Source organism: Stenella coeruleoalba (genome assembly GCF_951394435.1).
Source record: "Stenella coeruleoalba genome assembly, contig: scaffold_72, whole genome shotgun sequence".
NCBI lineage: Eukaryota > Metazoa > Chordata > Mammalia > Artiodactyla > Delphinidae > Stenella > Stenella coeruleoalba.
Window position 1 is genome coordinate 1,339,936 of NW_027645862.1, and position 24,432 is coordinate 1,364,367.

Here is a 24,432-nt window from a genome sequence, read left to right on the forward strand (position 1 = left end):
TTTGCTCACGAACCTCTCCAATCCTATCACTGCTGCGTTTATGCCCCTGTACACATGCTTGATTCTCTTTCGGAGACATAGCAATCCATAGGTTTTAAGATACTTACTAGTCAGGTACATTCTTAGGCGTTTAATATGCGGTGTTGAGTCCATTTCGTTGAGCAAGGAGTAGCTCTTGTCTATTCCATATTTGGCTTAAGGAACTTTATCTGTGCTCATTTCAATCTCTGGTTTTATGCAGCACCCCAACTCACCTTTCCCCTTTAAGCAAGCATAAGTTAGTTTTCTAAATTTGAGACCCTGTTCTGTTCTGTAATTCAGTTCCTGTGTAGCCAAGTTTCCATTCCGTGTATTACTGATATCTTATGATGTTTCTTTTTCTGTGTGACTTATTTCAGTTAGAATCATCATACCTGAATCCACTCATTGTGCTGCTAAGGGCCTGATGACACAGATTTCATTGCTGAGTGATATTGCTTTGTAAGTAAATACCACAACTTCTTTATCCATTTTTCACTTTCTGCGATGTTGAACTTGTACTGTAAACGAGGTTCTTGTAAACAGAGCCGTTCCAAACTTTGGGGTGGCTGTGTCTTTTTCATTTTAATTTCCCTAAGCTATAGGACCATAAGTGGAAGTGCCCTAGGTTCTGTTGCTTTGTTTTTTAGTTGTTTCAGGAAACACCATACACTTCTCCCAAGTGGTTCTTGGCAATTTACATCCCGCCCATCAGCATAACAAGGCTCCCAGTTCTCCATGGCCTGTCCTGCCTTTCTGGATTTTACACTTTTTTCAGATGGCCCTTTTGACCGGGGGGAAGTGAGACTTCATTGTAGTGCAGATTTCCTTTGCAAGCTTGCTTGCTTGGCCAAAAAGGGCGTATGCGTTTTTTCCTGAATATATTCAGGAAAAAACGCATACGCCCTTTTTGGCCAAGTGCATCATTGTGGACGTTCTGCCTCTTTTCCTATGCTTTCAATGCAATTCCAGTCTACCTCCTGAAATCGGTTTCCTGCAATTCTGCCCCGCTTTCAAGTCCTCTTGGCAGCCTTACTTCAGTCTATTTTTGGACGATAGCTGTCATTTATAACTCTGCAGGTTTGTGAATTACAGTGCCCCTGAGCTCCTTTCTTCAACTCGCTTTCTTGTGACCTGGCCGCAACACCGCAGGATGGCTTCAGGCCCTAATCTGGTTCCGGCACGGCACGCTGAGCCTTTGGTTAATTCCTCTTCCTGGTGGGAAATGAGAGTTAAATTTGCCCGTCCAGACACCTCCAGGTAGTCTCTCATTGGTTCTCGCTATTCCTGTTCATCTTCCGCAGAAATTGCAAACTGGGCCAAACAGGAGGTTAAAGGGACTGACTCTCCAAGTGGGGAGAGTGTTAGTAAAGCGTCTGGAATGTTGCACCCGAGTACCAGGGGAGGAAAACTGAGACATATTTGAACACGTCTCCCGTTCACATGGTTGATCATACTCTAGGTTCCACATGCATGTTTTAGCTGAAGGAACAATACCTTACACCTGGGTAGTTGAAACCCGTGGAATGGGTACCATGCAATATGACTTCAAAGGGTCTTCATTTGCTCACGAACCTCTCCAATCCTATCACTGCTGCATTTATGCCCCTGTACACATGCTTGATTCTGTTTCGGAGACATAGCAATCCATAGGTTTTAAGATACTTACTAGTCAGGTACATTCTTAGGCGTTTAATATGCGGTGTTGAGTCCATTTCGTTGAGCAAGGAGCAGCTCTTGTCTATTCCATATTTGGCTTAAGGAACTTTATCTGTGCTCATTTCAATCTCTGGTTTTATGCAGCACCCCAACTCACCTTTCCCCTTAAGCAAGCATAAGTTAGTTTTCTAAATTTGAGACCCTGTTCTGTTCTGTAATTCAGTTCCTGTGTAGCCAAGTTTACATTCCGTGTATTACTGATATCTTATGATGTTTCTTTTTCTGTGTGACTTATTTCAGTTAGAATCATTATACCTGAATCCACTCATTGTGCTGCTAAGGGCCTGATGACACAGATTTCATTGCTGAGTGATATTGCTTTGTAAGTAAATACCACAACTTCTTTATCCATTTTTCACTTTCTGCGATGTTGAACTTGTACTGTAAACGAGGTTCTTGTAAACAGAGCCGTTCCAAACTTTGGGGTGGCTGTGTCTTTTTCATTTTAATTTCCCTAAGCTATAGGACCATAAGTGGAAGTGCCCTAGGTTCTGTTGCTTTGTTTTTTAGATGTTTCAGGAAACACCATACACTTCTCCCCAGTGTCTGTTGGCAAATTAAATCCTGCCCATCAGCATAACAAGGCTCCCAGTTCTCCATGGCCTGTCCTGCCTTTCTGGATTTTACACTTTTTTCAGATGGCCCTTTTGACCGGGGGGAAGTGAGACTTCATTGTAGTGCAGATTTCCTTTGCAAGCTTGCTTGGTTGGCCAAAAAGGGCGTATGCGTTTTTTCCTGAATATATTCAGGAAAAAACGCATACGCCCTTTTTGGCCAAGTGCATCATTGTGGACGTTCTGCCTCTTTTCCTATGCTTTCAATGCAATTCCAGTCTACCTCCTGAAATCGGTTTCCTGCAATTCTGCCCCGCTTTCAAGTCCTCTTGGCAGCCTTACTTCAGTATATTTTTGGACGATAGCTGTCATTTATAACTCTGCAGGTTTCTGAATTACAGTGCCCCTGAGCTCCTTTCTTCAACTCGCTTTCTTGTGACCTGGCCGCAACACCGCAGGACGTTGTCAGGCCCTAATCTGGTTCTGGCACGGCACGCTGAGCCTTTGGTTAATTCCTCTTCCTGGTGGGAAATGAGAGTTAAATTTGCCCATCCAGACACCTCCAGCTAGTCTTTCATTGGTTCTCGCTATTCCTGTTCATCTTCCACAGAAATTGCAAACTGGGCCAAACAGGAAGTTAAAGGGACTGACTCTCCAATTGGGGAGAGTGTTAGTAAAGCGTCTGGAAAGTTGCACCCGAGTACCAGATACGAAAACTGAGACATATTTAAACACGTCTCCCGATCACATGGTTGATCATACTCTAGGTTCTACATGCATGTTTTAGATGAAGGAAGAATACCTTAAACCTGGGTAGTTGAAACCCGTGGAATGGGTACCATGCAATATGACTTCAAAGGGTCTTCATTTGCTCACGAACCTCTCCAATCCTATCACTGCTGCATTTATGCCCCTGTACACATGCTTGATTCTCTTTCGGAGACATAGCAATCCATAGGTTTTAAGATACTTACTAGTCAGGTACATTCTTAGGCGTTTAATATGCGGTGTTGAGTCCATTTCGTTGAGCAAGGAGTAGCTCTTGTCTATTCCATATTTGGCTTAAGGAACTTTATCTGTGCTCATTTCAATCTCTGGTTTTATGCAGCACCCCAACTCACCTTTCCCCTTTAAGCAAGCATAAGTTAGTTTTCTAAATTTGAGACCCTGTTCTGTTCTGTAATTCAGTTCCTGTGTAGCCAAGTTTACATTCCGTGTATTACTGATATCTTATGATGTTTCTTTTTCTGTGTGACTTATTTCAGTTAGAATCATCATACCTGAATCCACTCATTGTGCTGCTAAGGGCCTGATGACACAGATTTCATTGCTGAGTGATATTGCTTTGTAAGTAAATACCACAACTTCTTTATCCATTTTTCACTTTCTGCGATGTTGAACTTGTACTGTAAACGAGGTTCTTGTAAACAGAGCCGTTCCAAACTTTGGGGTGGCTGTGTCTTTTTCATTTTAATTTCCCTAAGCTATAGGACCATAAGTGGAAGTGCCCTAGGTTCTGTTGCTTTGTTTTTTAGTTGTTTCAGGAAACACCATACACTTCTCCCAAGTGGTTCTTGGCAATTTACATCCCGCCCATCAGCATAACAAGGCTCCCAGTTCTCCATGGCCTGTCCTGCCTTTCTGGATTTTACACTTTTTTCAGATGGCCCTTTTGACCGGGGGGAAGTGAGACTTCATTGTAGTGCAGATTTCCTTTGCAAGCTTGCTTGGTTGGCCAAAAAGGGCGTATGCGTTTTTTCCTGAATATATTCAGGAAAAGACGCATACGCCCTTTTTGGCCAAGTGCATCATTGTGGACGTTCTGCCTCTTTTCCTATGCTTTCAATGCAATTCCAGTCTACCTCCTGAAATCGGTTTCCTGCAATTCTGCCCCGCTTTCAAGTCCTCTTGGCAGCCTTACTTCAGTCTATTTTTGGACGATAGCTGTCATTTATAACTCTGCAGGTTTGTGAATTACAGTGCCCCTGAGCTCGTTTCTTCAACTCGCTTTCTTTTGAGCTGGCCGCAACACCTCAGGATGGCTTCAGGCCCTAATCTGGTTCCGGTACGGCACGCTGAGCCTTTGGTTATTTCCTCTTCCTGGTGGGAAATGAGAGTTAAATTTGCCCGTCCAGACACCTCCAGCTAGTCTCTCATTGGTTCTCGCTATTCCTGTTCATCTTCCGCAGAAATTGCAAACTGGGCCAAACAGGAGGTTAAAGGGACTGACTCTCCAAGTCGGGAGAGTGTTAGTAAAGCGTGTGGAATGTTCCACCGAAGTACCAGGGGACGAAAACTGAGACATATTTGAACACGTCTCCCGTTCACACGGTTGATCATACTCTGGGTTCCACATGCATGTTTTAGCTGAAGAAAGAATACCTTAAACCTGGAGAGTTGAGACCCGTGTAATGGGTACCATGCAATATGACTTCAAAGGGTCTTCATTTGCTCACCGCATCTCTCCAATCCTATCACTGCTGCGTTTATGACCCTTGTACACACGCTTGGTTGTCTTTTGGAGACATAGCAATCCATAGGTTTTAAGATACTTACTAGTCAGGAATATTCTTAGGCGTTTAATATGGGGTGTGGAGTCCATTTCGTTGAGCAAGGAGTAGCTCTTGTCTATTCCATATTTGGCTTAAGGAACTTTATCTGTGCTCATTTCAATCTCTGGTTTTATGCAGCACCCCAACTCACCTTTCCACTTAAGCAAGCATAAGTTGGTTTTCTAAATTTGAGACCCTGTTCTGTTTTGTAATTCAGTTCCTCTGTAGCCAAGTTTAAATTCCATGTATTAGTGATATTTTTTGATGTTTCTTTTTCTGTGTGACTTATTTCAGTTAGAATCACCATACCCGAATCCACTCATTATGCTGCTACGGGCCTGGTGACATAGATTTCATTGTTGAGTGATATTGCTTTGTACATGAGTACCACAACTTCTTTATCCATTTTTCACTTTCTGTGATATTGAACTTGTACGGTAAACGAGGTTCTTGTAAACAGAGGCGTCCCAAACTTTGGGGTGGCTGTGTCTTTTTGATTTTAATTTCCCTAAGCTATAGGACCATAAGTGGAAGTGCACTAGGCTCTGTTGCTTTGTTTTTTAGATGTTTCAGGAAACACCATACACTTCTCCGGAGTGGCTGTTGGCAATTTACATCCCGCCCATCAGCATAACAAGGCTCCCAGTTCTCCATGTCCTGTCCTGCCTTTCTGGATTTTACACTTTTTTCAGATGGCCCTTTTGACCGGGGGGAAGTGAGACTTCATTGTAGTGCAGATTTCCTTTGCAAGCTTGCTTGGTTGGCCAAAAAGGGCGTATGCGTTTTTTCCTGAATATATTCAGGAAAAAACGCATACGCCCTTTTTGGCCAAGTGCATCATTGTGGACGTTCTGCCTCTTTTCCTATGCTTTCAATGCAATTCCAGTCTACCTCCTGAAATCGGTTTCCTGCAATTCTGCCCCGCTTTCAAGTCCTCTTGGCAGCCTTACTTCAGTCTATTTTTGGACGATAGCTGTCATTTATAACTCTGCAGGTTTGTGAATTACAGTGCCCCTGAGCTCCTTTCTTCAACTCGCTTTCTTTTGAGCTGGCCGCAACACCGCAGGATGGCTTCAGGCCCTAATCTGGTTCCGGCCCGGCATGCTGAGCCTTTGGTTATTTCCTCTTCCTGGTGGGAAATGAGAGTTAAATTTGCCCGTCCAGACACCTCCAGCTAGCTTCTCATTGGTTCTCGCTATTCCTGTTCATCTTCCGCAGAAATTGCAAACTGGGCCAAACAGGAGGTTAAAGGGACTGACTCTCCAAGTGGGGAGAGTGTTAGTAAAGCGTCTGGAATGTTGCACCCGAGTACCAGGGGAGGAAAACTGAGACATATTTGAACACGTCTCCCGATCACATGGTTGATCATACTCTGGGTTCCACATGCATGTTTTAGCTGAAGGAAGAATACCTAAAATCTGCGTCTTTGAAACCCGTGGAATGGGTACCATGCAATATGACTTCAAAGGTCTTCATTTGCTCACTGAACCTCTCCAATCCTATCACTGCTGCGTTTATGCCCCTGTACACATGCTTGATTCTCTTTCGGAGACATAGCAATCTATAGGTTTTAAGATACTTACTAGTCAGGTACATTCTTAGGCGTTTAATATGGGGTGTTGAGTCCGTTTCGTTGAGCAAGGAGTAGCACTTGTCTATTCCATATTTGGCTTAAGGAAATTTGTGCTCATTTCAATCTCTGGTTTTATGCAGCACCCCAACTCACCTTTCCCCTTAAGCAAGCATAAGTTGGTTTTCTAAATTTGAGACCCTGTTCTGTTCTGTAATTCAGTTCCTGTGTAGCCAAATTTACATTCCGTGTATTACTGATATCTTATGATGTTTCTTTTTCTGTGTGACTTATTTCAGTTAGAATCATCATACCTGAATCCACTCATTGTGCTGCTAAGGGCCTGATGACACAGATTTCATTGCTGAGTGATATTGCTTTGTAAGTAAATACCACAACTTCTTTATCCATTTTTCACTTTCTGCGATGTTGAACTTGTACTGTAAACGAGGTTCTTGTAAACAGAACCGATCCAAACTTTGGGGTGGCTGTGTGTTTTTGATTTTAATTTCCCTAAGCTATAGGACCATAAGTGGATGTGCCCTAGGTTCTGTTGCTTTGTTTTTTAGATGTTTCAGGAAACACCATACACTTCTCCCGAGTGGTTGTTGGCAATTTACATCCCGCCCTTCAGCATAACAAGGCTCCCAGTTCTCCATGGCCTGTCCTGCCTTTCTGGATTTTACCCTTTTTTCAGATGGCCCTTTTGACCGGGGGGATGTGAGACTTCATTGTAGTGCAGATTTCCTTTGCAAGCTTGCTTGGTTGGCCAAAAAGGGCGTATGCGTTTTTTCCTGAATATATTCAGGAAAAAACGCATACGCCCTTTTTGGCCAAGTGCATCATTGTGGACGTTCTGCCTCTTTTCCTATGCTTTCAATGCAATTCCAGTCTACCTCCTGAAATCGGTTTCCTGCAATTCTGCCCCGCTTTCAAGTCCTCTTGGCAGCCTTACTTCAGTCTATTTTTGGACGATAGCTGTCATTTATAACTCTGCAGGTTTGTGAATTACAGTGCCCCTGAGCTCCTTTCTTCAACTCGCTTTCTTGTGACCTTGCCACAACACCGCAGGATGTCTTCAGGCCCTAATCTGGTTCCGGTACGGCACGCTGAGCCTTTGGTTATTTCTTCTTCCTGGTGGGAAATGAGAGTTAAATTTGCCCGTCCAGACACCTCCAGCTAATCTCTCATTGGTTCTCGCTATTCCTGTTCATCTTCCACAGAATTTGCAAACTGGGCCAAACAGGAGGTTAAAGGGACTGACTCTTCAAGTGGGGAGAGTGTTAGTAAAGTGTCTGGAATGTTGCACCCGAGTACCAGGGGAGGAAAACTGAGACATATTTGAACACGTCTCCCGTTCACATGTTTGATCATACTTGGGTTCCACATGCATGTTTTAGCTGAAGGAAGAATACATTAAACCTGGAGAGTTAAGACCCGTGTAATGGGTACCATGCAATATGACTTCAAAGGGTCTTCATTTGCTCACCGAACCTCTCCAATCCTATCACTGCTGTGTTTATGCCCCTGTACACATGCTTGATTCTCTTTCGGAGACATAGCAATCCATAGGTTTTAAGATACTTACTAGTCAGGTACATTCTTAGGCGTTTAATATGGGGTGTTGAGTCCATTTCGTTGAGCAAGGAGTAGCTCTTGTCTATTCCATATTTGGCTTAAGGAACTTTATCTGTGCTCATTTCAATCTCTGGTTTTATGCAGCACCCCAACTCACCTTTCCCCTTAAGCAAGCATAAGTTGGTTTTCTAAATTTGAGACCCTGTTCTGTTCTGTAATTCAGTTCCTGTGTAGCCAAGTTTACATTCCGTGTATTACTGATATCTTATGATGTTTCTTTTTCTGTGTGACTTATTTCAGTTAGAATCATCATACCTGAATCCACTCATTATGCTGCTACGGGCCTGATGACATAGATTTCATTGCTGAGTGATACTGCATTGTACGTAAGTACCACAAGTTCTTTATCCATTTTTCACTTTCTGTGATATTGAAATTGTACGGTAAACGAGGTTCTTGTAAACGTAGGCGTCCCAAACTTTGGGGTGGCTGTGTCTTTTTGATTTTAATTTCCCTAAGCTATAGGACCATAAGTGGAAGTGCCCTAGGCTCTGTTGCTTTGTTTTTTAGATGTTTCAGGAAACACCATACACTTCTCCCGAGTGGTTGTTGGCAATTTACATCCCGCCCATCAGCATAACAAGGCTCCCAGTTCTCCATGGCCTGTCCTGCCTTTCTGGATTTTACACTTTTTTCAGATGGCCCTTTTGACCAGGGGGAAGTGAGACTTCATTGTAGTGCAGATTTCCTTTGCAAGCTTGCTTGGTTGGCCAAAAAGGGCGTATGCTTTTTTTCCTGAATATATTCAGTAAAAAACGCATACGCCCTTTTTGGCCAAGTGCATCATTGTGGACGTTCTGCCTCTTTTCCTATGCTTTCAATGCAATTCCAGTCTACCTCCTGAAATCGGTTTCCTGCAATTCTGCCCCGCTTTCAAGTCCTCTTGGCAGCCTTACTTCAGTCTATTTTTGGACGATAGCTGTCATTTATAACTCTGCAGGTTTGTGAATTACAGTGCCCCTGAGCTCCTTTCTTCAACTCGCTTTCTTTTGAGCTGGCCGCAACACCGCAGGATGGCTTCAGGCCCTAATCTGGTTCCGGTACGGCACGCTGAGCCTTTGGTTATTTCCTCTTCCTGGTGGGAAATGAGAGTTAAATTTGCCCGTCCAGACACCTCCAGCTAGCCTCTCATTGGTTCTCACTATTCCTGTTCATCTTCCGCAGAAATTGCAAACTGGGCCAAACAGGAGGTTAAAGGCGCTGACTCTCCAAGTGGGGAGAGTGTTAGTAAAGCGTCTGGAATGTTGCACCCGAGTACCAGGGGAGGAAAACTGAGACATATTTGAACACGTCTCCCGATCACATGGTTGATCATACTCTGGGTTCCACATGCATGTTTTAGCTGAAGGAAGAATACCTAAAATCTGGGTAGTTGAAACCCGTGGAATGGGTACCATGCAATATGACTTCAAAGGGTCTTCATTTGCTCACTGAACCTCTCCAATCCTATCACTGCTGCGTTTATGCCCCTGTACACATGCTTGATTCTCTTTCGGAGACATAGCAATCCATAGGTTTTAAGATACTTACTAGTCAGGTACATTCTTAGGCGTTTAATATGCGGTGTTGAGCCCATTTCGTTGAGCAAGGAGTAGCTCTTGTCTATTCCATATTTGGCTTAAGGAACTTTATCTGTGCTCATTTCAATCTCTGGTTTTATGCAGCACCCCAACTCACCTTTCCCCTTAAGCAAGCATAAGTTGGTTTTCTAAATTTGAGTCCCTGTTCTGTTCTGTAATTCAGTTCCTGTGTAGCCAAGTTTACATTCCGTGTATTACTGATATCTTATGATGTTTCTTTTTCTGTGTGACTTATTTCAGTTAGAATCATCATACCTGAATCCACTCATTGTGCTGCTAAGGGCCTGATGACACAGATTTCATTGCTGAGTGATATTGTTTTGTAAGTAAATACCACAACTTTTTTATCCATTTTTCACTTTCTGCGATGTTGAACTTGTACTGTAAACGAGGTTCTTGTAAACAGAGCCGTTCCAAACTTTGGGGTGGCTGTGTCTTTTTGATTTTAAAGTCCCTAAGCTATAGGACCATAAGTGGAAGTGCCCTAGGCTCTGTTGCTTTGTTTTTTAGATGTTTCAGGAAACACCATACACTTCTCCCAAGTGGTTGTTGGCAATTTACATCCCGCCCATCAGCATAACAAGGCTCCCAGTTCTCCATGGCCTGTTGCCTTTCTGGATTTTACCCTTTTTTCAGATGGCCCTTTTGACCGGGGGGAAGTGAGACTTCATTGTAGTGCAGATTTCCTTTGCAAGCTTGCTTGGTTGGCCAAAAAGGGCGTATGCATTTTTTCCTGAATATATTCAGTAAAAAACGCATACGCCCTTTTTGTCCAAGTGCATCATTGTGGACGTTCTGCCTCTTTTCCTATGCTTTCAATGCAATTCCAGTCTACCTCCTGAAATCGGTTTCCTGCAATTCTGCCCCGCTTTCAAGTCCTCTTGGCAGCCTTACTTCAGTCTATTTTTGGACGATAGCTGTCATTTATAACTCTGCGTGTTTGTGAATTGCAGTGCCCCTGAGCTCCTTTCTTCAACTCGCTTTCTTGTGACCTGGCAGCAACTCCGCAGGATGGCTTCAGGCCCTAATCTTGTTCCGACCCGGCATGCTGAGCCTTTGGTTAATTCCTCTTCCTGGTGGGAAATGAGAGTTAAATTTGCCCGTCCAGACACCTCCAGCTAGCCTCTCATTGGTTCTCGCTATTCCTGTTCATCTTCCGCAGAAATTGCAAACTGGGCCAAACAGGAGGTTAAAGGCGCTGACTCTCCAAGTGGGGAGAGTGTTAGTAAAGCGTCTGGAATGTTGCACCCGAGTACCAGGGGAGGAAAACTGAGACATATTTGAACACGTCTCCCGTTCACATGGTTGATCATACTTGGGTTCCACATGCATGTTTTAGCTGAAGGAAGAATACCTTAAACCTGGAGAGTTGAGACCCGTGGAATGGGTACCATGCAATATGACTTCAAAGGGTCTTCATTTGCTCACCGAACCTCTCCAATCCTATCACTGCTGCGTTTATGCCCCTGTACACATGCTTGATTCTCTTTTGGAGGAATAGCAATCCATAGGTTTTAAGATACTTACTAGTCAGGTACATTCTTAGGCGTTTAATATGGGGTTTTGAGTCCATTTCGTTGAGCAAGGAGTAGCTCTTGTCTATTCCATATTTGGCTTAAGGAACTTTATCTGTGCTCATTTCAATCTCTGGTTTTATGCAGCACCCCAACTCACCTTTCCCCTTAAGCAAGCATAAGTTGGTTTTCTAAATTTGAGACCCTGTTCTGTTTTCGAATGCAGTTCCTGGGTAGCCAAGTTTACGTTTCGTGTATTAGTGATATCTTATGATGTTTCTTTCTCTGTGTGACTTATTTCAGTTAGAATCATCGTACCTGAATCCACTCATTATGCTGCTACGGGCCTGATGACATAGATTTCATTGCTGAGTGATACTGCATTGTACGTAAGTACCACAAGTTCTTTATCCATTTTTCACTTTCTGCGATGTTGAACTTGTACTGTAAACGAGGTTCTTGTAAACAGAGCCGTTCCAAACTTTGGAGTGGCTGTGTCTTTTTGATTTTAATTTCCCTAAGCTATAGGACCATATGTGGAAGTGCCCTAGGCTCTGTTGCTTTGTTTTTTAGATGTTTCAGGAAACACCATACACTTCTCCTGAGTGGCTGTTGGCAATTTACATCCCGCCCATCAGCATAACAAGGCTCCCAGTTCTCCATGGCCTGTCCTGCCTTTCTGGATTTTACACTTTTTTCAGATGGCTCTTTTGACCGGGGGGAAGTGAGACTTCATTGTAGTGCAGATTTCCTTTGCAAGCTTGCTTGGTTGGCCAAAAAGGGCGTATGCGTTTTTTCCTGAATATATTCAGGAAAAAACACATACGCCCTTTTTGGCCAAGTGCATCATTGTGGACGTTCTGCCTCTTTTCCTATGCTTTCAATGCAATTCCAGTCTACCTCCTGAAATCGGTTTCCTGCAATTCTGCCCCGCTTTCAAGTCCTCTTGGGAGCCTTACTTCAGTCTATTTTTGGACGATAGCTCTCATTTATAACTCTGCAGGTTTGTGAATTACAGTGCCCCTGAGCTCCTTTCTTCAACTCGCTTTCTTGTGACCTGGCCGCAACACCGCAGGATGGCTTCAGGCCCTAATCTGGTTCCGGCACGGCATGCTGAGCCTTTGGTTATTTCCTCTTCCTGGTGGGAAATGAGAGTTAAATTTGCCCGTCCAGACACCTCCAGCTAGTCTCTCATTGGTTCTCGCTATTCCTGTTCATCTTCCGCAGAAATTGCAAACTGGGCCAAACAGGAGGTTAAAGGCGCTGACTCTCCAAGTCGGGAGAGTGTTAGTAAAGCATCTGGAATGTTGCACCCGAGTACCAGGGGAGGAAAACTGAGACATATTTGAACACGTCTCCCGTTCACATGGTTGATCATACTTGGGTTCCACATGCATGTTTTAGCTGAAGGAAGAATACCTTAAACCTGTGTATTTGAAACCCGTGGAATGGGTACCATGCAATATGACTTCAAAGGGTCTTCATTTGCTCTCCGAACCTCTCCAATCCTATCACTGCTGCGTTTATGCCCCTGTACACATGCTTGATTCTCTTTCGGAGACATAGCAATCCATAGGTTTTAAGATACTTACTAGTCAGGTACATTCTTAGGCATTTAATATGTGGTGTTGAGTCCATTTCGTTGAGCAAGGAGTAGCTCTTGTCTATTCCATATTTGGCTTAAGGAACTTTATCTGTGCTCATTTCAATCTCTGGTTTTATGCAGCACCCCAACTCACCTTTCCCCTTAAGCAAGCATAAGTTGGTTTTCTAAATTTGAGACCCTGTTCTGTTCTGTAATTCAGTTCCTGTGTAGCCAAGTTTCCATTCCGTGTATTACTGATATCTTATGATGTTTCTTTTTCTGTGTGACTTACTTCAGTTAGAATCATCATACCTGAATCCACTCATTGTGCTGCTAAGGGCCTGATGACACAGATTTCATTGCTTTGTGATATTGCTTTGTAAGTAAATACCACAACTTCTTTATCCATTTTTCACTTTCTGCGATGTTGAACTTGTACTGTAAACGAGGTTCTTGTAAACAGAGCCGTTCCAAACTTTGGGGTGGCTGTGTGTTTTTGATTTTAATTTCCCTAAGCTATAGGACCATAAGTGGAAGTGCCCTAGGTTCTGTTGCTTTTTTTTTTAGATGTTTCAGGAAACACCATACACTTCTCCCGAGTGGTTGTTGGCAATTTACATCCCGCCCATCAGCATAACAAAGCTCCCAGTTCTCCATGGCCTGTCCTGCCTTTCTGGATTTTACACTTTTTTCAGATGCCCCTTTTGACGGGGGGAAGTGAGACTTCATTGTAGTGCAGATTTCCTTTGCAAGCTTGCTTGGTTGGCCAAAAAGGGCGTATGCGTTTCTTCCTGAATATATTCAGGAAAAAACGCATACGCCCTTTTTGGCCAAGTGCATCATTGTGGACGTTCTGCCTCTTTTCCTATGCTTTCAATGCAATTCCAGTCTACCTCCAGAAATCGGTTTCCTGCAATTCTGCCCCACTTTCAAGTACTCTTGGCAGCCTTACTTCAGTATATTTTTGGACGATAGCTGTCATTTATAACTCTGCAGGTTTGTGAATTACAGTGCCCCTGAGCTCCTTTCTTCAACTCGCTTTCTTGTGACCTGGCCGCAACACCGCAGGACGTCTTCAGGCCCTAATCTGGTTTTGGCACGGCACGCTGAGCTTTTGGTTAATTCCTCTTCCTGGTGGGAAATGAGAGTTAAATTTGCCCATCCAGACACCTCCAGCTAGTCTTTCATTGGTTCTCGCTATTCCTGTTCATCTTCCACAGAAATTGCAAACTGGGCCAAACAGGAAGTTAAAGGGACTGACTCTCCAAGTGGGGAGAGTGTTAGTAAAGCATCTGGAATGTTGCACCCGAGTACCAGGGTACGAAAACTGAGACATATTTGAACACGTCTCCCGATCACATGGTTGATCATACTCTAGGTTTCACATGCATGTTTTAGATGAAGGAAGAACACCTTAAACCTGGGTAGTTGAAACCCGTGGAATGGGTACCATGCAATATGACTTCAAAGGGTCTTCATTTGCTCACGAACCTCTCCAATCCTATCACTGCTGCGTTTATGCCCCTGTACACATGCTTGATTCTCTTTCGGAGACATAGCAATCCATAGGTTTTAAGATACTTACTAGTCAGGTACATTCTTAGGCGTTTAATATGCGGTGTTGAGTCCATTTCGTTGAGCAAGGAGTAGCTCTTGTCTATTCCATATTTGGCTTAAGGAACTTTATCTGTGCTCATTTCAATCTCTGGTTTTATGCAGCACCCCAACTCACCTTTCCCCTTAAGCAAGCATAAGTTTGTTTTCTAAATTTGAGACCCTGTTCTGTTCTGTAATTCAGTTCCTGTGTAGCCAAGTTTACATTCCGTGTATTACTGATATCTTATGATGTTTCTTTTTCTGTGTGACTTATTTTAGGTAGAATCATCATACCTGAATCCACTCATTGTGCTGCTAAGGGCCTGATGACACAGATTTCATTGCTGAGTGATATTGCTTTGTAAGTAAATACCACAACTTCTTTATCCATTTTTCACTTTCTGCGATGTTGAACTTGTACTGTAAACGAGGTTCTTGTAAACAGAGCCGTTCCAAACTTTGGGGTGGCTGTGTCTTTTTCATTTTAATTTCCCTAAGCTATAGGACCATAAGTGGAAGTGCCCTAGGTTCTGTTGCTTTGTTTTTTAGTTGTTTCAGGAAACACCATACACTTCTCCCAAGTGGTTCTTGGCAATTTACATGCCGCCCTTCAGCAAAACAAGGCTCCCAGTTCTCCATGGCCTGTCCTGCCTTTCTGGATTTTACACTTTTTTCAGATGGCCCTTTTGACCGGGGGGAAGTGAGACTTCATTGTAGTGCAGATTTCCTTTGCAAGCTTGCTTGGTTGGCCAAAAAGGGCGTATGCGTTTTTTCCTGAATATATTCAGGAAAAAACGCATACGCCCTTTTTGGCCAAGTGCATCATTGTGGACGTTCTGCCTCTTTTCCTATGCTTTCAATGCAATTCCAGTCTACCTCCTGAAATCGGTTTCCTGCAATTCTTCCCCGCTTTCAAGTCCTCTTGGCAGCCTTACTTCAGTCTATTTTTGGACGATAGCTGTCATTTATAACTCTGCAGGTTTGTGAATTACAGTGCCCCTGAGCTCCTTTGTTCAACTCGCTTTCTTGTGAGCTGGCCGCAACACCGCAGGATGGCTTCAGGCCCTAATCTGGTTCCGGCACGGCATGCTGAGTCTTTGGTTATTTCCTCTTCCTGGTGGGAAATGAGAGTTAAATTTGCCCGTCCAGACACCTCCAGCTAGTCTCTCATTGGTTCTCGCTATTCCTGTTCATCTTCCGCAGAAATTGCAAACTGGGCCAAACAGGAGGTTAAAGGCGCTGACTCTCCAAGTGGGGAGAGTGTTAGTAAAGCGTCTGGAATGTTGCACCCGAGTACCAGGGGAGGAAAACTGAGACATATTTGAACACGTCTCTCGTTCACATGGTTGATCATACTTGGGTTCCACATGCATGTTTTAGCTGAAGGAAGAATACCTTACACCTGTGTATTTGAAACCCGTGGAATGGGTACCATGCAATATGACTTCAAAGGGTCTTCATTTGCTCTCCGAACCTCTCCAATCCTATCACTGCTGCGTTTATGCCCCTGTACACATGCTTGATTCTCTTTCGGAGACATAGCAATCCATAGGTTTTAAGATACTTACTAGTCAGGTACATTCTTAGGCATTTAATATGCGGTGTTGAGTCCATTTCGTTGAGCAAGGAGTAGCTCTTGTCTATTCCATATTTGGCTTAAGGAACTTTATCTGTGCTCATTTCAATCTCTGGTTTTATGCAGCACCCCAACTCACCTTTCCCCTTAAGCAAGCATAAGTTGGTTTTCTAAATTTGAGACCCTGTTCTGTTCTGTAATTCAGTTCCTGTGTAGCCAAGTTTACATTCCGTGTATTACTGATATCTTATGATGTTTCTTTTTCTGTGTGACTTACTTCAGTTAGAATCATCATACCTGAATCCACTCATTGTGCTGCTAAGGGCCTGATGACACAGATTTCATTGCTTTGTGATATTGCTTTGTAAGTAAATACCACAACTTCTTTATCCATTTTTCACTTTCTGCGATGTTGAACTTGTACTGTAAACGAGGTTCTTGTAAACAGAGCCGTTCCAAACTTTGGGGTGGCTGTGTCTTTTTGATTTTAATTTCCCTAAGCTATAGGACCATAAGTGGAAGTGCCCTAGGTTCTGTTGCTTTGTTTTTTAGATGTTTCAGGAAACACCATACACTTCTCCCAAGTGGTTGTTGGCAATTTACATCCCGCCCATCAGCATAACAAAGCTCCCAGTTCTCCATGGCCTGTCCTGCCTTTCTGGATTTTACACTTTTTTCAGATGCCCCTTTTGACGGGGGGAAGTGAGACTTCATTGTAGTGCAGATTTCCTTTGCAAGCTTGCTTGGTTGGCCAAAAAGGGCGTATGCGTTTTTTCCTGAATATATTCAGGAAAAAACGCATACGCCCTTTTTGGCCAAGTGCATCATTGTGGACGTTCTGCCTCTTTTCCTATGCTTTCAATGCAATTCCAGTCTACCTCCTGAAATCGGTTTCCTGCAGTTCTGCCCTGCTTTCAAGTCCTCTTGGCAGCCTTACTTCAGTCTATTTCTGGACGATAGCTCTCATTTATAACTCTGCAGGCTTGTGAATTACAGTGCCCCTGAGCTCCTTTCTTCAACTCGCTTTCTTTTGAGCTGGCCGCAACACCGCAGGATGGCTTCAGGCCCTAATCTGGTTCCGGCACGGCACGCTGAGCCTTTGGTTAATTCCTCTTCCTGGTGGGAAATGAGAGTTAAATTTGCCCGTCCAGACACCTCCAGCTAGTCTCTCATTGGTTCTCGCTATTCCTGTTCATCTTCCGCAGAAATTGCAAACTGGGCCAAACAGGAGGTTAAAGGGACTGACTCTCCAAGTCGGGAGAGTGTTAGTAAAGCGTCTGAATGTTGCACCCGAGTACCATGGGAGAAAAACTGAGACATATTTGAATACGTCTCCCGTTCACATGGTTGATCATACTCTGGGTTCCACATGCATGATTTAGCTGAAGGAAGAATACCTTAAACCTGGAGAGTTGAGACCCGTGTAATGGGTACCATGCAATATGACTTCAAAGGGTCTTCATATGCTCACCGAACCTCTCCAATCCTATCACTGCTGCGTTTATGCCCCTGTACACATGCTTGATTCTCTTTCGGAGACATAGCAATCCATAGGTTTTAAGATACTTACTAGTCAGGTACATTCTTAGGCGTTTAATATGGGGTGTTGAGTCCATTTCGTTGAGCAAGGAGTAGCTCTTGTCTATTCCATATTTGGCTTAAGGAACTTTATCTGTGCTCATTTCAATCTCTGGTTTTATGCAGCACCCCAACTCACCTTTCCCCTTAAGCAAGCATAAGTTGGTTTTCTAAATTTGAGACCCTGTTCTGTTCTGTAATTCAGTTCCTGTGTAGCCAAGTTTACATTCCGTGTATTACTGATATCTTATGATGTTTCTTTTTCTGTGTGACTTATTTCAGTTAGAATCATCATACCTGAATCCACTCATTATGCTGCTACGGGCCTGATGACATAGATTTCATTGCTGAGTGATACTGCATTGTACGTAAGTACCACAAGTTCTTTATCCATTTTTCACTTTCTGTGATATTGAAATTGTACGGTAAACGAGGTTCTTGTAAACGGAGGCGTCCCAAACTTTGGGGTGGCTGTGTCTTTTTGATTTTAATTTCCCTAAGCTATAGGACCATAAGTGGAAGTGCCCTAGGCTCTGTTGCTTTGTTTTTTAGATGTTTCAGGAAACACCATACACTTCTCCCGAGTGGTTGTTGGCAATTTACATCCCGCCCATCAGCATAACAAGGCTCCCAGTTCTCCATGGCCTGTCCTGCCTTTCTGGATTTTACACTTTTTTCAGATGGCCCTTTTGACCGCGGAGAAGTGAGACTTCATTGTAGTGCAGATTTCCCTTGCAAGTTTGCTTGGTTTCCCAAAAAGAGCGTATGCGTTTTTTCCTGAATATATTCAGGAAAAAACGCATACGCCCTTTTTGGCCAAGTGCATCATTGTGGACGTTCTGCCTCTTTTCCTATGCTTTCAATGCAATTCCAGTCTACCTCCTGAAATCGGTTTCCTGCAATTCTGCCCCGCTTTCAAGTCCTCTTGGCAGCCTTACTTCAGTCTATTTTTGGACGATAGCTGTCATTTATAACTCTGCAGGTTTGTGAATTACAGCGCCCCTGAGCTCCTTTCTTCAACTCGCTTTCTTGTGACCTGGCCGCAACACCGCAGGATGTCATCAGGCCCTAATCTGGTTCTGGCACGGCACGCTGAGCCTTTGGTTAATTCCTCTTCCTGGTGGGAAATGAGAGTTAAATTTGCCCATCCAGACATCTACAGCTAGCCTCTTATTGGTTCTCGCTATTCCTGTTCATCTTCCACAGAAATTGCAAACTGGGCCAAACAGGAGGTTAAAGGGACTGACTCTCCAAGTGGGGAGAGTGTTAGTAAAGCGTCTGGAATGTTGCACCCGAGTACCAGGGTACGACAACTGAGACATATTTGAACACGTCTCCCGATCACATGGTTGATCATACTCTAGGTTCCACATGCATGTTTTAGCTGAAGGAAGAATACCTTAAACCTGGGTAGTTGAAACCCGTGGAATGGGTACCATGCAATATGACTTCAAAGGGTCTTCATTTGCTCACGAACCTCTCCAATCCTATCACTGCTGCGTTTATTCCCCTGTACACATGCTTGATTCTCTTTCGGAGACATAGCAATCCATAGGTTTTAAGATACTTACTAGTCAGGTACATTCTTAGGCGTTTAATATGCGGTGTTGAGTCCATTTCGTTGAGCAAGGAGTAGCTCTTGTCTATTCCATATTTGGCTTAAGGAACTTTATCTGTGCTCATTTCAATCTCTGGTTTTATGCAGCACCCCAACTCACCTTTCCCCTTAAGCAAGCATAAGTTAGTTTTCTAAATTTGAGACCCTGTTCTGTTCTGTAATTCAGTTCCTGTATAGCCAAGTTTACATTCCGTGTATTACTGATATCTTATGATGTTTCTTTTTCTGTGTGACTTATTTTAGGTAGAATCATCATACCTGAATCCACTCATTGTGCTGCTAAGGGCCTGATGACACAGATTTCATTGCTGAGTGATATTGCTTTGTAAGTAAATACCACAACTTCTTTATCCATTTTTCACTTTCTGCGATGTTGAACTTGTACTGTAAACGAGGTTCTTGTAAACAGAGCCGTTCCAAACTTTGGGGTGGCTGTGTCTTTTTCATTTTAATTTCCCTAAGCTATAGGACCATAAGTGGAAGTGCCCTAGGTTCTGTTGCTTTGTTTTTTAGTTGTTTCAGGAAACACCATACACTTCTCCCAAGTGGTTCTTGGCAATTTACATGCCGCCCTTCAGCAAAACAAGGCTCCCAGTTCTCTATGGCCTGTCCTGCCTTTCTGGATTTTACACTTTTTTCAGATGGCCCTTTTGACCGGGGGGAAGTGAGACTTCATTGTAGTGCAGATTTCCTTTGCAAGCTTGCTTGGTTGGCCAAAAAGGGCGTATGCGTTTTTTCCTGAATATATTCAGGAAAAAACGCATACGCCCTTTTTGGCCAAGTGCATCATTGTGGACGTTCTGCCTCTTTTCCTATGCTTTCAATGCAATTCCAGTCTACCTCCTGAAATCGGTTTCCTGCAATTCTTCCCCGCTTTCAAGTCCTCTTGGCAGCCTTACTTCAGTCTATTTTTGGACGATAGCTCTAATTTATAACTCTGCAGGTTTGTGAATTACAGTGCCCCTGAGCTCCTTTGTTCAACTCGCTTTCTTGTGAGCTGGCCGCAACACCGCAGGATGGCTTCAGGCCCTAATCTGGTTCCGGCACGGCATGCTGAGCCTTTGGTTATTTCCTCTTCCTGGTGGGAAATGAGAGTTAAATTTGCCCGTCCAGACACCTCCAGCTAGTCTCTCATTGGTTCTCGCTATTCCTGTTCATCTTCCGCAGAAATTGCAAACTGGGCCAAACAGGAGGTTAAAGGCGCTGACTCTCCAAGTGGGGAGAGTGTTAGTAAAGCGTCTGGAATGTTGCACCCGAGTACCAGGGGAGGAAAACTGAGACATATTTGAACACGTCTCTCGTTCACATGGTTGATCATACTTGGGTTCCACATGCATGTTTTAGCTGAAGGAAGAATACCTTACACCTGTGTATTTGAAACCCGTGGAATGGGTACCATGCAATATGACTTCAAAGGGTCTTCATTTGCTCTCCGAACCTCTCCAATCCTATCACTGCTGCGTTTATGCCCCTGTACACATGCTTGATTCTCTTTCGGAGACATAGCAATCCATAGGTTTTAAGATACTTACTAGTCAGGTACATTCTTAGGCATTTAATATGCGGTGTTGAGTCCATTTCGTTGAGCAAGGAGTAGCTCTTGTCTATTCCATATTTGGCTTAAGGAACTTTATCTGTGCTCATTTCAATCTCTGGTTTTATGCAGCACCCCAACTCACCTTTCCCCTTAAGCAAGCATAAGTTGGTTTTCTAAATTTGAGACCCTGTTCTGTTCTGTAATTCAGTTCCTGTGTAGCCAAGTTTACATTCCGTGTATTACTGATATCTTATGATGTTTCTTTTTCTGTGTGACTTACTTCAGTTAGAATCATCATACCTGAATCCACTCATTGTGCTGCTAAGGGCCTGATGACACAGATTTCATTGCTTTGTGATATTGCTTTGTAAGTAAATACCACAACTTCTTTATCCATTTTTCACTTTCTGCGATGTTGAACTTGTACTGTAAACGAGGTTCTTGTAAACAGAGCCGTTCCAAACTTTGGGGTGGCTGTGTCTTTTTGATTTTAATTTCCCTAAGCTATAGGACCATAAGTGGAAGTGCCCTAGGTTCTGTTGCTTTGTTTTTTAGATGTTTCAGGAAACACCATACACTTCTCCCAAGTGGTTGTTGGCAATTTACATCCCGCCCATCAGCATAACAAAGCTCCCAGTTCTCCATGGCCTGTCCTGCCTTTCTGGATTTTACACTTTTTCCAGATGCCCCTTTTGACGGGGGGAAGTGAGACTTCATTGTAGTGCAGATTTCCTTTGCAAGCTTGCTTGGTTGGCCAAAAAGGGCGTATGCGTTTTTTCCTGAATATATTCAGGAAAAAACGCATACGCCCTTTTTGGCCAAGTGCATCATTGTGGACGTTCTGCCTCTTTTCCTATGCTTTCAATGCAATTCCAGTCTACCTCCTGAAATCGGTTTCCTGCAGTTCTGCCCTGCTTTCAAGTCCTCTTGGCAGCCTTACTTCAGTCTATTTCTGGACGATAGCTCTCATTTATAACTCTGCAGGCTTGTGAATTACAGTGCCCCTGAGCTCCTTTCTTCAACTCGCTTTCTTGTGACCTGGCCGCAACACCGCAGGATGGCTTCAGGACTTATCTGGTTCCGGCCCGGCATGCTGAGCCTTTGGTTAATTCCTCTTCCTGGTGGGAAATGAGAGTTAAATTTGCCCGTCCAGACACCTCCAGCTAGTCTCTCATTGGTTCTCGCTATTCCTGTTCATCTTCCGCAGAAATTGCAAACTGGGCCAAACAGGAGGTTAAAGGGACTGACTCTCCAAGTCGGGAGAGTGTTAGTAAAGCGTCTGAATGTTGCACCCGAGTACCATGGGAGAAAAACTGAGACATATTTGAATACGTCTCCCGTTCACATGGTTGATCATACTCTGGGTTCCACATGCATGATTTAGCTGAAGGAAGAATACCTTAAACCTGGAGAGTTGAGACCCGTGTAATGGGTACCATGCAATATGACTTCAAAGGGTCTTCATATGCTCACCGAACCTCTCCAATCCTATCACTGCTGCGTTTATGCCCCTGTACACATGCTTGATTCTCTTTCGGAGACATAGCAATCCATAGGTTTTAAGATACTTACTAGTCAGGTACATTCTTAGGCGTTTAATATGGGGTGTTGAGTCCATTTCGTTGAGCAAGGAGTAGCTCTTGTCTATTCCATATTTGGCTTAAGGAACTTTATCTGTGCTCATTTCAATCTCTGGTTTTATGCAGCACCCCAACTCACCTTTCCCCTTAAGCAAGCATAAGTTGGTTTTCTAAATTTGAGACCCTGTTCTGTTCTGTAATTCAGTTCCTGTGTAGCCAAGTTTACATTCCGTGTATTACTGATATCTTATGATGTTTCTTTTTCTGTGTGACTTATTTCAGTTAGAATCATCATACCTGAATCCACTCATTATGCTGCTACGGGCCTGATGACATAGATTTCATTGCTGAGTGATACTGCATTGTACGTAAGTACCACAAGTTCTTTATCCATTTTTCACTTTCTGTGATATTGAAATTGTACGGTAAACGAGGTTCTTGTAAACGGAGGCGTCCCAAACTTTGGGGTGGCTGTGTCTTTTTGATTTTAATTTCCCTAAGCTATAGGACCATAAGTGGAAGTGCCCTAGGCTCTGTTGCTTTGTTTTTTAGATGTTTCAGGAAACACCATACACTTCTCCCGAGTGGTTGTTGGCAATTTACATCCCGCCCATCAGCATAACAAGGCTCCCAGTTCTCCATGGCCTGTCCTGCCTTTCTGGATTTTACACTTTTTTCAGATGGCCCTTTTGACCGGGGAGAAGTGAGACTTCATTGTAGTGCAGATTTCCCTTGCAAGTTTGCTTGGTTTCCCAAAAAGAGCGTATGCGTTTTTTCCTGAATATATTCAGGAAAAAACGCATACGCCCTTTTTGGCCAAGTGCATCATTGTGGACGTTCTGCCTCTTTTCCTATGCTTTCAATGCAATTCCAGTCTACCTCCTGAAATCGGTTTCCTGCAATTCTGCCCCGCTTTCAAGTCCTCTTGGCAGCCTTACTTCAGTCTATTTTTGGACGATAGCTGTCATTTATAACTCTGCAGGTTTGTGAATTACAGCGCCCCTGAGCTCCTTTCTTCAACTCGCTTTCTTGTGACCTGGCCGCAACACCGCAGGATGTCATCAGGCCCTAATCTGGTTCTGGCACGGCACGCTGAGCCTTTGGTTAATTCCTCTTCCTGGTGGGAAATGAGAGTTAAATTTGCCCATCCAGACATCTACAGCTAGCCTCTTATTGGTTCTCGCTATTCCTGTTCATCTTCCACAGAAATTGCAAACTGGGCCAAACAGGAGGTTAAAGGGACTGACTCTCCAAGTGGGGAGAGTGTTAGTAAAGCGTCTGGAATGTTGCACCCGAGTACCAGGGTACGACAACTGAGACATATTTGAACACGTCTCCCGATCACATGGTTGATCATACTCTAGGTTCCACATGCATGTTTTAGCTGAAGGAAGAATACCTTAAACCTGGGTAGTTGAAACCCGTGGAATGGGTACCATGCAATATGACTTCAAAGGGTCTTCATTTGCTCACGAACCTCTCCAATCCTATCACTGCTGCGTTTATTCCCCTGTACACATGCTTGATTCTCTTTCGGAGACATAGCAATCCATAGGTTTTAAGATACTTACTAGTCAGGTACATTCTTAGGCGTTTAATATGCGGTGTTGAGTCCATTTCGTTGAGCAAGGAGTAGCTCTTGTCTATTCCATATTTGGCTTAAGGAACTTTATCTGTGCTCATTTCAATCTCTGGTTTTATGCAGCACCCCAACTCACCTTTCCCCTTAAGCAAGCATAAGTTAGTTTTCTAAATTTGAGACCCTGTTCTGTTCTGTAATTCAGTTCCTGTATAGCCAAGTTTACATTCCGTGTATTACTGATATCTTATGATGTTTCTTTTTCTGTGTGACTTATTTCAGTTAGAATCATCATACCTGAATCCACTCATTGTGCTGCTAAGGGCCTGATGACACAGATTTCATTGCTGAGTGATATTGCTTTGTAAGTAAATACCACAACTTCTTTATCCATTTTTCACTTTCTGCGATGTTGAACTTGTACTGTAAACGAGGTTCTTGTAAACAGAGCCGTTCCAAACTTTGGGGTGGCTGTGTCTTTTTGATTTTAATTTCCCTAAGCTATAGGACCATAAGTGGAAGTGCCCTAGGTTCTGTTGCTTTGTTTTTTAGTTGTTTCAGGAAACACCATACACTTCTCCCAAGTGGTTCTTGGCAATTTACATCCCGCCCATCAGCATAACAAGGCTCCCAGTTCT

At 43.5% G+C, this 24,432-nt stretch overlaps 1 long non-coding RNA gene across 5 annotated transcripts in view; it reads left to right on the plus strand.

Moving 5' to 3' along the window:
• LOC307181512 overlaps positions 1-24,432 on the plus strand; it is a 508,875-nt gene that overhangs the window by 416,828 nt on the left and 67,615 nt on the right. Inside the window, exon 5 of one of the 5 annotated variants that reach the window (XR_013826938.1) lies at positions 1,982-2,132. The exons of the other annotated variants lie outside the window; for them this stretch is intronic. This is a non-coding gene — a long non-coding RNA (uncharacterized lncRNA). Of the gene's footprint in view, positions 1-1,981; positions 2,133-24,432 lie in introns of those variants that run through there. 5 annotated transcript variants of the gene reach the window in all.